This window comes from Micromys minutus, assembly GCF_963924665.1.
Source record: "Micromys minutus genome assembly, chromosome: X".
Classification (NCBI taxonomy): domain Eukaryota; kingdom Metazoa; phylum Chordata; class Mammalia; order Rodentia; family Muridae; genus Micromys; species Micromys minutus.
The window spans coordinates 27,580,185-27,593,266 of NC_137970.1; the positions used below are offsets into that span (position 1 = coordinate 27,580,185).

General features: G+C 39.4%; 1 protein-coding gene and 1 pseudogene across 10 annotated transcripts in view; both read left to right on the forward strand.

Moving 5' to 3' along the window:
- Positions 1 to 13,082, forward strand: part of REPS2 (RALBP1 associated Eps domain containing 2) — a gene marked incomplete at both ends in the record, with an annotated part of 213,101 nt that overhangs the window by 19,933 nt on the left and 180,086 nt on the right. The gene's annotated exons all lie outside the window — the stretch shown is intronic.
- LOC308415771 (large ribosomal subunit protein eL6-like) lies at positions 6,551 to 7,430 on the forward strand (annotated as a pseudogene). Its single transcript has one exon. The product of its transcript is annotated as a large ribosomal subunit protein eL6-like (transcript).

Here is a 13,082-nt window from a genome sequence, read left to right on the forward strand (position 1 = left end):
AATGTATAGCAGGGTGCTTTGTCAGGAGCAGTTTCCCAACATTCCTTCCTTTAAAGTTGTGAAATCAAAAATGAGTATTGATTTTTTTTGCCTCAAAATGTAACCTTATCTTGCACATGCAGGTATTGGTGAACTGGCACTCTGTTGAATTATGAATTACAAGCCTTCCTTTGCAGGTCAGGTCAATATGATCATCAAAGCTACCCTATGGTGACGAGTAACAGCTTTCCCCTTCTATAGTTGGTGACACAGCGTGTGAAACATGAGGTTGGTGGAGAGATGCAGTAGGGGCTATTTTCTCACCAAAGAACTGAGCTTCTTAGGTTGTAGGTTGCAGCCCTGTATGGGGTTGTGTAACTGAATGTGCAGTAACCAAGAAGTGAATTCAGAATCAAATGTGCAACTAACTAATCCTAGGTATTTTTGGCAGCACTCCCCCACATTGTATTGTATGCCTCCACTGCACTCTGGTTCTGCACTCTGCACCAGTATACACCTTGTACTGTGTAACACATCACACAGTACCGATGAAGGCTGCCTGAGGCACCTTGTCTAAGATTCGAGACTCTTGTATGTTATGAATTGTAGTGTCCCCACCACACCTTAAGTACAAAGTGCTTTGTGCTTATAGAAACAGTAGTTTAATTTTAGAAAATAATATTTCTTTTTCTACTGTGATGGTTTGCATATGCATGACCCAGGGAGTGGCACTAGTAGAAGGTATGGCCTTGGAGGAATTGTGTCACTCTGGGGATGGTCTTGGAGACACTCCTCCTAGCTGCCTGAGGATGCTTAGTCTGTTCCTGGCTTCCTTTGGATGAAGATGAAGAACTCTCAGCTCCTCCTGCACCATGCCTGCCTGGATGCTGCCATGCTTCTGCCTTGATGATAATGAACTGGACCTCTGAACCTGTAAGCCAGCCCCAATTAAATGTTGTTATTTATAAGACTTGCCTTGGTCATGGTGTCTGTTCACTGCTATAAAACCGTAACTAAGACAACTAACAATACTGGGCATATGTATAACAAGTTAGTATAGTTTTGGATTGTATTGTGTTAGAAAGTTCACAAATGAATGAATGTTTGGTTATAGAAATTGAATTGCCACCTTCAGTTTCATAAAACAAAAGTAATTCAATGAATTTTGGGTTGTGATTTCAACAATTTCTGAAATTCCTTTAGCATACCTTTCCCATTTTATACTATATATTTATCTGAAGCAGCATTCTCAGAACTTACAGTGATCATCTCTGTGAAGTGTTAAGGATACCCTATGTCTTGTAGTATCAAATATCACTCCAGAATTTAATTTTAATGTAAAAAAAAAAACAAACAAGTATACCCATTGCATTACTTTGCAAATTTGCTTTAGTCTTGAACAAATGGCAAAATTACAAGTATACTAAATAATTATTTTAAATGAAATTTACTTATCATTTATTATCAGTGAATATTTGAATTGTAATAGTATTTAATATACCTATATACTCGGGGTTATATAAAATTTTCTTAGGCAAAAAGATTCCTAATGGCAAAGATTTAAGAGGCCCTGCTCAGAGAACTCAAGGTTCTCTGCCTGAGCACTGTGTACTTCTAATCAAGAAGTAGGAAGCAGTCAGGTTGAACAGGAGAACTCTGAGATGTTATCAAGCAATAACTTTTATGGCTTCTTAAATGGAACAGCTCTTTTGGAAAAGTCAGCTCTCCCTGATAGTTTTAGTATTGGCTTCACACATGTCGCCAAGGATGGAATGGAATCTGACCCTACTCTTCCTTTTTCTTTAAAAAATTCCTTAGGTAAATTCTTAGAGTAACACCACAGGAAAATTTTGTTATTTTTTTTTCTTTCAGAAATTTATCTTATATGTAAACAACAGCTTCCTGGTGCCAAAATAAAATGTACTATAGCTTAGAGAATTTTAGAGACCATCTTGAGAAAATGCCAAAGATGGGAGTTTTGCAACTAAAAGCAACAGCTCTAGTTCTTTTATGCACTGAATAACTCCAGAGATGGAGTCACTGCTTTTGCCTTTTCTGTTAGAGCCAGTACACACAATGCCTTCTTGTTAAGACTATAGAAATTGGGTGGGGGTGGGGGTAAGGCTGAAGAGATGGTTATAGCCCATCTTAAATATTATTGGCTTCAGTTATCTTTCTGTACCCATATTAGTTTTTAGTCATAAATGTCCAAACCCTTCCCAGTGAGGCTGAGAGTAATAAATTTTATCATCTCACTAGTTAATGTGTTTCTTTTGCTGGAGCCGTAATTGCAATCTCTCTAGCCCTTTTTGTTTCTAACCATATTACTTTCTACTTTTGGGTTTTCAGCTAACATGTAAACATTGACCGTTTAATAATCTGAGTTAAGACACCTAGACTGAGATGAATTTTTACACACACGATTACAATGACATACTCTCCACTCATCAGAGTAAACTTAGGCTGCTTGACATAATCAAGTTTAGAACACATATGCAATTATACATTTTTCTAATTTTTCACTTATAACAGTGCTACTGAGTTGCAGCCCACATCCCATAAAACTTGTACATTTAAAGCATGCAAGTCAATGGTTTTACTATAGTTACAGAGTTGTTACACCTATAACAACTACTTAATTCTAGAATATTTCTATCACTTCCAAAAGAATCTCCATATTTCCTAGTGGTGACCTCCAATCCTCCTATTACTAGACAGCCACAGAGGCTTTTTGTGCATATGTATTTGCATATTCTGGACATATAGAAGTGAACCCATAAAGCTGAGCACAATGGTGAACTCCTATGATTTCAGCACATGGGAGACTGAGGCAGGAGAATCTCTGGAATTTTGGGGTTAATCTGGATGGCCTAGTAATGTCACATCTTTCTGGGAATAGAAAGCAAGAGTATGTTTAAAAAAAAAAACCCAAGAAACAAAAAGAAATGTTGAGCTGGAGAGGTGACTCAGTGGTTAAGAGTACTGACTGTTCTTTCAGAGGTCCTGAGTTCAAATCCCAGAAGCCACATGGTGGCTCATAGCCACCTGTAATGAGATTAGATGCTCTCTTCTGGTGTGTCTGAAGATAGCTATAGTATACTCATACATAAAATAAATAAATATTTAACCTCTGCCAAAACCCCAACAAACAATAAAGAAATGCAGTCATGTAATATATAGTTACTTGTTGCTGACTAACTCCATGTAGCATGTTTTCTAAGTTCATCTATGTTGTGGCACATATTAGTACTTCTTATGGCCCAATAATGTGTCATTGTATAGACATACTACATTTTATTTCTTGATTCATTCATTGATAGATATCTGTTTTAGTCTTACCTTTTGGCTGTTGTGGGATAGTGCTGCTGTGAATATTTGTGTGTGACTGTTTGCGTGGATATGTTGTTTTGAAATTATATGTGGGAACAGAGTTGTATCACATTCTGTGTGGCTACCCTTTTGAGGAACTTCTCATTGCTTCACATCCTTGTTAACAGTTATTATTTTCTATTGTTTTGAATTTAGCTAGCCTAGTAGGTATGTAGTGGTAGCACATTTTGTGTTGTCATTTTTGAGCAAGGTACCCCTCTATATAGAGCAGGCTAGCCTCAAACACGCAGCGATATTCCTGCTTCTGCTCCCTTAGTGTGATTATGAACATGCACTCCCATATGCCTGCCTCATACTGTAGTTTTAATTGGTAGTCCCTGGATGACTTTCAATATTGAACTTCTTCCATTGCCCTCCCACTTATTTGTTTTGAGACAGTTTTATTATGTAGCTCATTATGTAGCTTAGGTTAGCCTTGAACTTGCAATAATCTTCCTGTTTCAGCCTCCTGGGTCCTGGGATTACAGGTGCATACTACCATATCTAGCTTTGAGGATCTCCTCATCTACTTATTAGATACTTGTATATTTTCAGGCTTTTTTTTTTTTTTTTTTTTTTTTTTTTGAGATAGTGTCTTATGTCTTCCAGGCTGGCCTCTAATGCTATCCATTATAGAAGATGATCTCAAATTTGTGACTCCCCTCCCCACACCCCTCAAGGTGCTGTGCACCAGCACACCTTATTAATTTGGTTCTGAGGATCAAACCCAGAGCTTTGTATGTGCTGGGAAAGCACTGACTGAGCTAGAACCCAGACTTGTGTGTATCTGCTTTATAGATAGATGTATATGCTTGCTTGTCCATTTGTACAATTGTATTGCCTTTCTTTTTTTTCTTACAAATTTATTTTAAAAAGAGAGATACATGTACAGATTATTAAAAGCTTTTTGGCATGAAACTATATGAATATATTTTCATCAGTACTTGATTCTTTTTGATAGCATGCATTGAAATCTTCCTAGTTACCATAAGTATAAAGTACATGTAGAACAGAATGTAACATGGAAACAGTCAGAGTTTTCTTGGTGTGTATAGATTAAACATAATGATTTTTTGTATACCAAAAATTGCCACAAGGCTGCATTCTTAGCTCTTGTATTATTAAAGATTTAAGGTCCAGGTGTACCACACTCTGAGAGGGTGCTATACACTTTTTTTTCTAAGAAGGACTGAGGCTTTCATTTTTTGGCCTTTTTTTGTTGTTGTTTTTTTGGTTTTTTTTGTTTTTGTTTTTTGGTTTTTTCTTGTTTTTTGTTGTTGTTGTTTTTTTTTTGTTTTTTGAGCTTCATATGGCCTGTGAGTTGTTTCTGGGGTGTTCAGAGCTTTCTGGGGTTAGTATCCAATTATCAGTGACTGCATATTATGTCTGTCCTTTTGTGACTGGGTTTTCTCACTTAGGATGATATTCTCTAGATGTATCCACTTTCTTAGGAATTGTTGTGAAAAATGTTCTAGATATAGATAATGTCATCAGATAAGTGATTTACGATTTTTTTTCTCCCATTCTTTAGTTGAGTTTCTCTTTCTTTCTGGTGTCCTTTGAAACAAGAAAGTTTTAACTTCGATGAGGACTTAATTTTTTTTTTTTTGCCATTTGTATTTTTGATATCTTTCTTAAAAATACTTAAGCTCTTAAAAAATTTAAATTACATGTATTGATTTGAGTTTTGGGATGGGCACACATGTGCCACCTCATGCATGCAGATATCAGAGGAGAGTTTCAGGAGTTGTTTCTCTCATGTGGGTCCTGAAGATTGAACTTAGATTGGTTGGCTTGGTGGCAAGCACGTTTCCCTACTCAGCCCTCTCACTGGCCTTTGGTATCATGCTTAAGAAGCCATTGCCTAATCCAGGATCACAAAGATTTACATATTTTCCCCATGAATTTGTAGTTATGGTTTACATGTTGAAGTTTTTAAAGTTCATTTTGAGTTAATTTGACTATGTTCTCTGAAGTAATGGTTCAAATTTATTGTTTTGTCCATGGACCTGTAATTTTCTAAGCACCATTATTTGAATGGCTGTTTTTTTGTTTATTGTGGATCCCAGGCTGGACTTGAACTTGCTTGGTAGCCAAGGATGACCTTAAACTTCTGATTCTCTTGCTTCCACCTCCCCTTGAGACTGCACTACCTTTCCTTGTCTTATCAAATGCTTTGGAACCCCATTTGCAATCAACTGACCATGAATGTAAGAGTGTATGTTTGAACTGTAAGGTCTATCTCATTGAAATATATTTGAGAGAGAGAGAGAGAGAGAGAGAGAGAGAGAGAGAGAGAGAGAGGGAGGGGGAGGGGGAGGGGAGAGGGAGGGAGGGGGAGGGAGGGGAAGGGACACACAGAGAGAGGAGGTCTCAGTATGCAGTTCTGGCCCTCCTACAGCTCCCCATTTAGAACAGGCTAGCCTTGAACTCATAGAGATCCCCTGGATGAGGTAGATGGCAAGGAAGACAGAACTGCAAGCTGTAGGAATTGACCATGTGCACCCAAAAGGTGGATGGATTTCTGATTCGAAACATGAAGCCTTCTCAGGAAATTTTGTACACTCGGGTTTGTTTATTTGCCTTTTTCTGTCTGAGCAATAAGTGAAAGTCTAAGTCTAAAGTGGCTCCTTCAGTAAGAGGAAGAGATTTGCTAAGTGGTAGAGTGGGGCAGTGTTTCCGGAGTGCTGCCTCAAGTACTGACGTCATAGGTTTATTCTTTTGCCTCCAGCTCTAGTTGTATCTCAGACAGGTCTGGATGCTTCCCCAGACTATGTTGTATGAATTAAACTGCTTCCTGTCATCATTGTCAGTTTTTCAGCCATATAATTTGCTTTCCATTTCCTTTCTCTTATGCTTCTAGGTTTAAGCCTTTTTTACTTAAACAAAGAGCCCCGTATTATTCCTGTTTCTAGTGGCATTCTTAGTGAGACTAGAGATGCACATGCATGTTCACTCCACTCTGACTAGTAGTTAGTACTGAGTAGTAGTTAGTACTGAGTAGTGGTTAGTACTGAGTAGTAGTTAGTGACTATCTACTCAGTCACTAACGAGATGAGCTTACAGAAAATAACAGAAAAGTTGCTTCTTTACTGTTAATTTTGCATACAAACATAAGCACCATTACCAAGAATGAAAGGATTGAGGGGTTCAAGAGACGGCTCGGCTGTTAAGAGTACTTCTCTCTTTCCTGTCCTGCAAGATGGCGGGTGAAAAGGCGGAGGAGCCTGATACAAAGGAGAGGAAACCTGTAGTCAAGAAGGCTGGTGGGGATGCTCCTGCCTCCAAGGCCCGGTCCACTGGTGCAGCCAAAAAGTGTAACCCCGAGGTTAAAAGGCCCAAGAAGGCGAAGCCCCTTTGCAGTCGAAACCCTGTCCTGGTTAGAGGAATTGGCAGGTAGCCCCGATCCGTTATGAATTCCAGAAAGACCTTGTACAAAAGGAAATACTCAGCTAACAAGACCAAGGTTGAAAAAAAAAAAGAAAAAGGAGAAGGTCCTTGCTACTGTCACAAAAACAGTTGGTGGAGACAAGAACGGTGGCACCCGGGTGGTGAAGCTTTGAAAAAAGTCTAGGTATTATCCTGCTGAAGATGTGCCTCGGAAGCTACTGAGCCACGGCCATTAGCCCTTCAGTCAGCAGTGAGGAGGCTGCGCTCCAGCATCACTCCGGGACTGTCCTGATCATCCTCACTGGGCGCCACAGGGGCAGGAGAGTGGTCTTCCTGAAGCTGATGGGCAGTGGCTTGCTACTGGTGACTGGACCTCTTGCTCTCAACAGAGTTCCTCTGTGCAGAACACACCGGTTTGTCATCACCACCTCTACAAAAGTGGGTATCAGTGAGGTTAAAATCCCCAAATACCTGACTGACACTTCAAGAAGCTGTGTAAGCCCAGACACCAGGAGTGCGAGATCTTCCACAGAGAAGGAGAAACACGAGATTACAGAGCATTGAAAGGCTGATCAAAACTCTGGACTTGCAGATTTTGCCAAAGATTAATTAAAGCTGTTCCTCAGCTCCAGGACTACCTGCGATCTCAGTTCTCCCTGACAAACTGGTGTTTTAATTTGCTAACAACTTAATTAAACAGCTTTATATGTTTAAAAGAAAAGAGTACTTAATTCTTCAGCAGGGGCTCCAGGTTCAAATCCCAGCACTCCTGTCGGCCCATAACCACCTATAATTCAAGTTTCAGGAGGATCTGGTGCCCTCTTGCCTCCACAGGCACCTGCACACACATGATGCGCAGAAGCTCACACAGGTACATGTAAGGACGAATACAGGCACATGTACACAGGCACAAGTAAATACAAATTAATTGAAAAAAAAAGGAGATTGAACTCGTCTTAGTTCCTTTTCTACTGCTGTTACAAAGCATAATGACCAAGGCAACTTATAAAACGTTTAGTTGCCTACAATGCTAGAGAGTGAGTCCGTGACATAGCGGGGAGCGTGGCAGCAGGCACACAGGCACTGTCACAATGGCAACAACCCAGGAGACAGACAGAACTAACTGCAATGGTGTGGGCTTTTGAAACCTCAGAGCTAACCACCGCCCCTTCCCCACCGCACAACTCCTGCAGTAAGGCCACACATTCTAATCTGTAACAAATAATTGCAGCTGCAGACCAAACACTCAAATGTGAGTCTATGGGGCCATTTTCATGCAAACAACCACAGAGCTTAAGGGATGGCAGTACCTGCTCGGGATCTCAGTATCTAGAAAATAGAGATGGGTAGATCGCTACAAATTTAAGGCCATCCTGCATAGCGGAGCCCTGATACCTTTTCTCAAAAACCAAAATAAAACTCCAAACCAACTCCTTTCCCCAAAAGCCCCACAAAAACCAAGCCTGAAGAAAAAAAGAACAGTTGGGTTGATATCAGTTCATTACTACTAATTTGCATTAGAATTCTATCAGTTTCTTTCTCTCTATTTTCTTTTTTGAAACAGGGTCTTACTATGTATTCCTGGCTGTCATATGACCCATTGTTTAGACCAATCAGAGATATGCTTGGCTCTTCCTCCCACGTAATCACGCATTACCACACTTGATTTTGTCAGTTTTTCTACTGGTGGTCCATTTCTGATGTAGAATCGTATCTGGAATCCCTTATTACATTTACTTTTAATTTGTCTTTAGTATTGCCTAGTTGGTAACAGTTTCTTAATCTTATATTTCATGATACTTTTGAAAAACATGGGTTGTTTGTTTCATAGAATATCCCTCAAATTTGAGATTTTCTGGTGTTTCTATGTTTCTGTGTGTTTGTGTCTGTGTCTCTGTCTCTCTCTGTGTTTCTGTCTCTCTCTGACATAGTCTGACTTGTGTAGCTCAGGTTGGGCTCAAACTCACCGTGTAGCTGAAACTGACATTGAACCCTTTAACTCTTTATCCTCCAGTTTCTTGAGTGCTGGACTTAGAGTTATAAACCACTGTGTCTGGCTTTGTTTGATGTTTTCTTATGGTTCAAATAAAATTGTGCATTTCAGGGCAAGAATGGTAAAAAAAAAAATTATGCATGGCCTGGAGAGATGGCTCAGTGGTTAAGAACACTGACTGATTTTCCAGAGGTCCTGATTTCAATTCCCAGCAACTACATCGTGGCTCACAACCATCTGTAATGGGATCTGATGCCCTCCTCTGGTGTGTCTGAAGACAGCTACAGTGTACTTATACACATAAAATAGACAAATCTTTAAAAATGATTATGCATATTTTTTAATATCAGGGACATGATTTTGGTAGGTCTTGTTACAAGACATAACTTGATTTCTTGTTTAAATTGTAATCTGCAATTTCTTTACTACCAAACTGCTACTTCTCCCTTTATAGTTAAAGTATCTTGGGAGAAGTGCTTTAAGACAATGCACATATTTCATTTTTTACTTGAAAAATTGCTTATTCATTTAGTGTTCATTTATGGGTCAGTCAGTCTCATTTTTAACAGTATTTGTGATAAATATGTGGCTAAGGTGAATAGACTGTGCCCTACAGCAGCTATATTGGAATCCTATTTTATTAGTATGACTCTAGCCAGTGTGTTCCCCAACTTCCAGGGCTCAACACAGACATCTTTTTCTTCCCAGTTTGAACATTTCTGGTTATGTAGGTGGTTGTCTGCCATGTAGTGACTAAAGGTTTCAGGCTAACATTTTAATTTGAAGTAATTTCAAAGTGCAGGAACTAGCAATAAAACCAGAGAGTCTTGTATATCTATTGATTGACCCAGGTTTACTTATCGTTAGTTACAGTGGCTCTGTTTCTCTCCACCCTCTCCTTTCTTCCCATGTACCGTATATATCTGTATTATACAACTGTTGCTCTCTGCAAACACATTTGAGATTAAATTGCATGTATCAAACTTTCTTATACTTTAATATGTAAACCTAACAATATGTTCACCTGTTAAATTCTAGTATATACATGAAGCAGTTTTAGAGTTGCAAGCCCAGACTTTTTTAAAGAAGTATGTTCATTAACTAGATTATAGCATTTATGTGCAGCTCTTTTTGTCTTTAATTTTGTCATATCCAGTTAAGATATGATTTTCACAGTTTTTCACTGGAGCTTTAAGTTTGAAACTTGTATATATGCCTATATTATTATTTGAATATAGGAAATATGGACTGGAGATTTGTGATACAGCTTTATGGTAGTAGAGTACTTGCCCAGTATGTATGAGACCCTAGGGTCAGTCCCCAGCACTATACAACAAAACAAAATAAAGCCAGAAAGAGGAAACTTAATATTAATGCAACATTCTAGTCTCTGATCGAGAGTTCAGATTCTTTAGTTAGCCCTAAAACATTCTTTGTTAGAGTAGTTCCTCTTTATTGTAGGCTGTAGCCCACATGGCGTATGGAATTGATTTGTCATAGCTCTTTCATTTCCTTTGATATGGAATAGTTCCTGTAAAGCCTTCATCTGTTCTGTTCTTTTCTTCTTTTCTAACACAGGCTTTCACTATGTAGTTATGGAACTTGCTTTATAGACTAGGCTGACCTCTAACTTGTGGCAATTCTCCTGCTTTTACTTATGAAGTGCTGAGATTTCAGGCATGTACTACCATGCCTAGCCTTTCTTTTCTTTGATCACATTGACATTTTGAAGGATATGTCATGACATTATTTTCTAGAAAGTGCCAAGTTTGGGTTTGCTTGATTTTTTTCTGGATGAGTGATTTACCTGTCCACACTGTGTCCTCTTATAATTTTGTTCATTTTATTAAAGTATTATATAAGTCTGTAGTAATTTTAGATATTATGTACTAGAGTGCTCAATGTTATGGAATATCTTACATTAATGTTTTAGATTGAAAATTTATGACTGAATAGTTTTCAGAAACTGTTCATATCTAAAACTGGGACTGGTGGTGTCAACCTGTTGCCCCCAACTACTTGGGGGTTTGAGGCAAAGGGATTGCAAATTCAGAGCTTGCTTGGACTACAGAGTGAATTCAAAGCCAGCCTAGAAAGTTTAGGGAGCCACTGTTTCAAACACTTAAATAAGCATAACATAAGGGCTAGGAGTAAGGCTGTTGATGCAGTGCTTCCATTGCACGCACGTGGCCCTACATTTACTGTCTGGTGTGGCAGATAGACAGATTGAATATACCTAATATAAACTGAGTTATTTACTATTAAATGTGAATGAATAATCTAGCCATTCATCACTAGCTTACTTTCCTTACCTTTTCTTCTTCTTCTTTTTGTTTCCATGTTTTTTCTTCCTCTTTTGCTGTTTTTTTCTTTCTTTGAATCTTTTTTGTTTGTTTTTTGCTTTTTTGAGATAGAGTCTCACCATGTAACTTTTGCTGGCCTGGACCTTGTCATGAGGACAGAGATTACCCTGACTTTGCTTCCTGAGTGCTGGGTTTTCTCTAAAGCTTTCTTTGTCCCCAACTTTCTCTTTCTCTTCTGTTGAGAGCTGTTTGTGCCTCACCCAAACATGGTGCTGGCTTCCCGCCGATGACTCAGCAAACAGAGCTGTTGCCCAGCCCAAGAGACATAGTGCGCATGTGCCACGCACATCACAGCCCGCTCTCGGGGCGAGCTAATGAGTTACTGGAGAGTGCACCAATCAGGTAGCGACACAAGTCTCCTGGGCATATATAAGCAGTGCATTTTCCTTCCACGTGGTCCCCTGCTCAGAGTATTGGACAATAAAGGTTGTTCGCAGAAGAATCCTGTTGTCGCACGCCTTTCCTGCCGGCGGGAAGTGGGGCGCGCGACACTCTTCCTCTCCTCTCTTTTTTTGTGCTTTTTAAACACTAGTTTCATGAAGTTCAGGTTGGCCTTGAACTTGCTATAGAGCTGTGGCTGCTGCCCTCCCTCTTCTCCTGTGCTGTGATTAAGCCATATGTCAGCTCACTGGATCTGTTTTATTTTATTTTTTTATGCAGGCAGTTGTCTTTTTAAGATAAAAAAATTATAGATCTTTTTCTTCCTCACATCTTAACTATCTAAATATTTTAAATAAGTCTTTATTATAGTAAAACATACATTGAATCATCATTTTAATCATTTTAAGCCTACATTTCAATACTAAACATTAAAAATATTACACAATCATCACTAGCATATGTTTACACCAGGATTTTCAAGTCTGTGATGTTAATGTTGTTAACTTGACAGAGTCTAGAATCTGGACATACCCATGAGGAATTATTGAGATTAATGTTAACCTCTGAGAATGTGAGGAATTATCTTGATCATGCTAGTTAATGTGGGACCACCTATTTTAATTATGAGCAGGACCATTCTCTGGGCAGGATAAAATGGAGAGGGCAAGCAGAGCACTAGCCTGATCACTGTCTGCTTTCTGATTGTGGACTGATGTGACCAGTTGCTCCAAGTGCCTACTGCTTTCCTGTCATGATACACTGTGTACTGGCTGGTTTTGTGTCAACTTGACACAAGCTGGAGTTATCACAGAGAAAGGAGCCTCAGTTGGAGGAAATTCCTCCATGAGATCCAGCTGTAAGACATTTTCTCAACTAGTGATCAAGGGGGGAGGGCCCAGCCCATTGTGGGTGGAGCTATCCCTGGGCTGGTAGACCTGGTTTCTATAAGAAAGCAGGCTGAGCAAGCCAGGGGAAGCAAGTCAGTAAATAACATCCCTCCATGGCCTCTGCATCAGCTCCTGCTTCCTGACCTGCTTGAGTTCCAGTCCTGACTTCCTCTGGTGATGAACAGCAATGTGGAAGTGTAAGCTGGATAAACCCATTCCTCTCCAACTTTATTCCTGGTCATGATGTTTTGTGCAGGAATAGAAGCCCTGACTAAGACAGACTGTATCCTTGAACCGTGAGCCACAATAAGTCACCCCTTTTTCTAGAACTGTTTTTGTTGTACATGGTCTAATACTATAGCCGGCACTCCTGGAATCATGTTGTCCAGATTGGTGTCATATTTATAACTTGCCTCAGCCTCCCAAGTGCTGGAATTGTACATGTGAGCTACTATACCTGGCTTTTTATATTCTTTAAACTCAGTATTGTGGGTATTTTTCCATTCTGAGTTAGTGGAACTAGAATGAAACAGATCCCCAACTGAGCATTGAAAGATTTTTTTTTGTCTTTTGTCGTGTTGGGGTTGTACTTAAGTTCTCACACATGTTAGGCAAGCACACAACTACTGAGCTGTTTCCCTAGTCCTCTTTTTACTTTAAATTGGAGATGGACTCTCAGTAAGTTTCCTAGGCTGGCATTGAGTTTACTCTGTAGCCCAC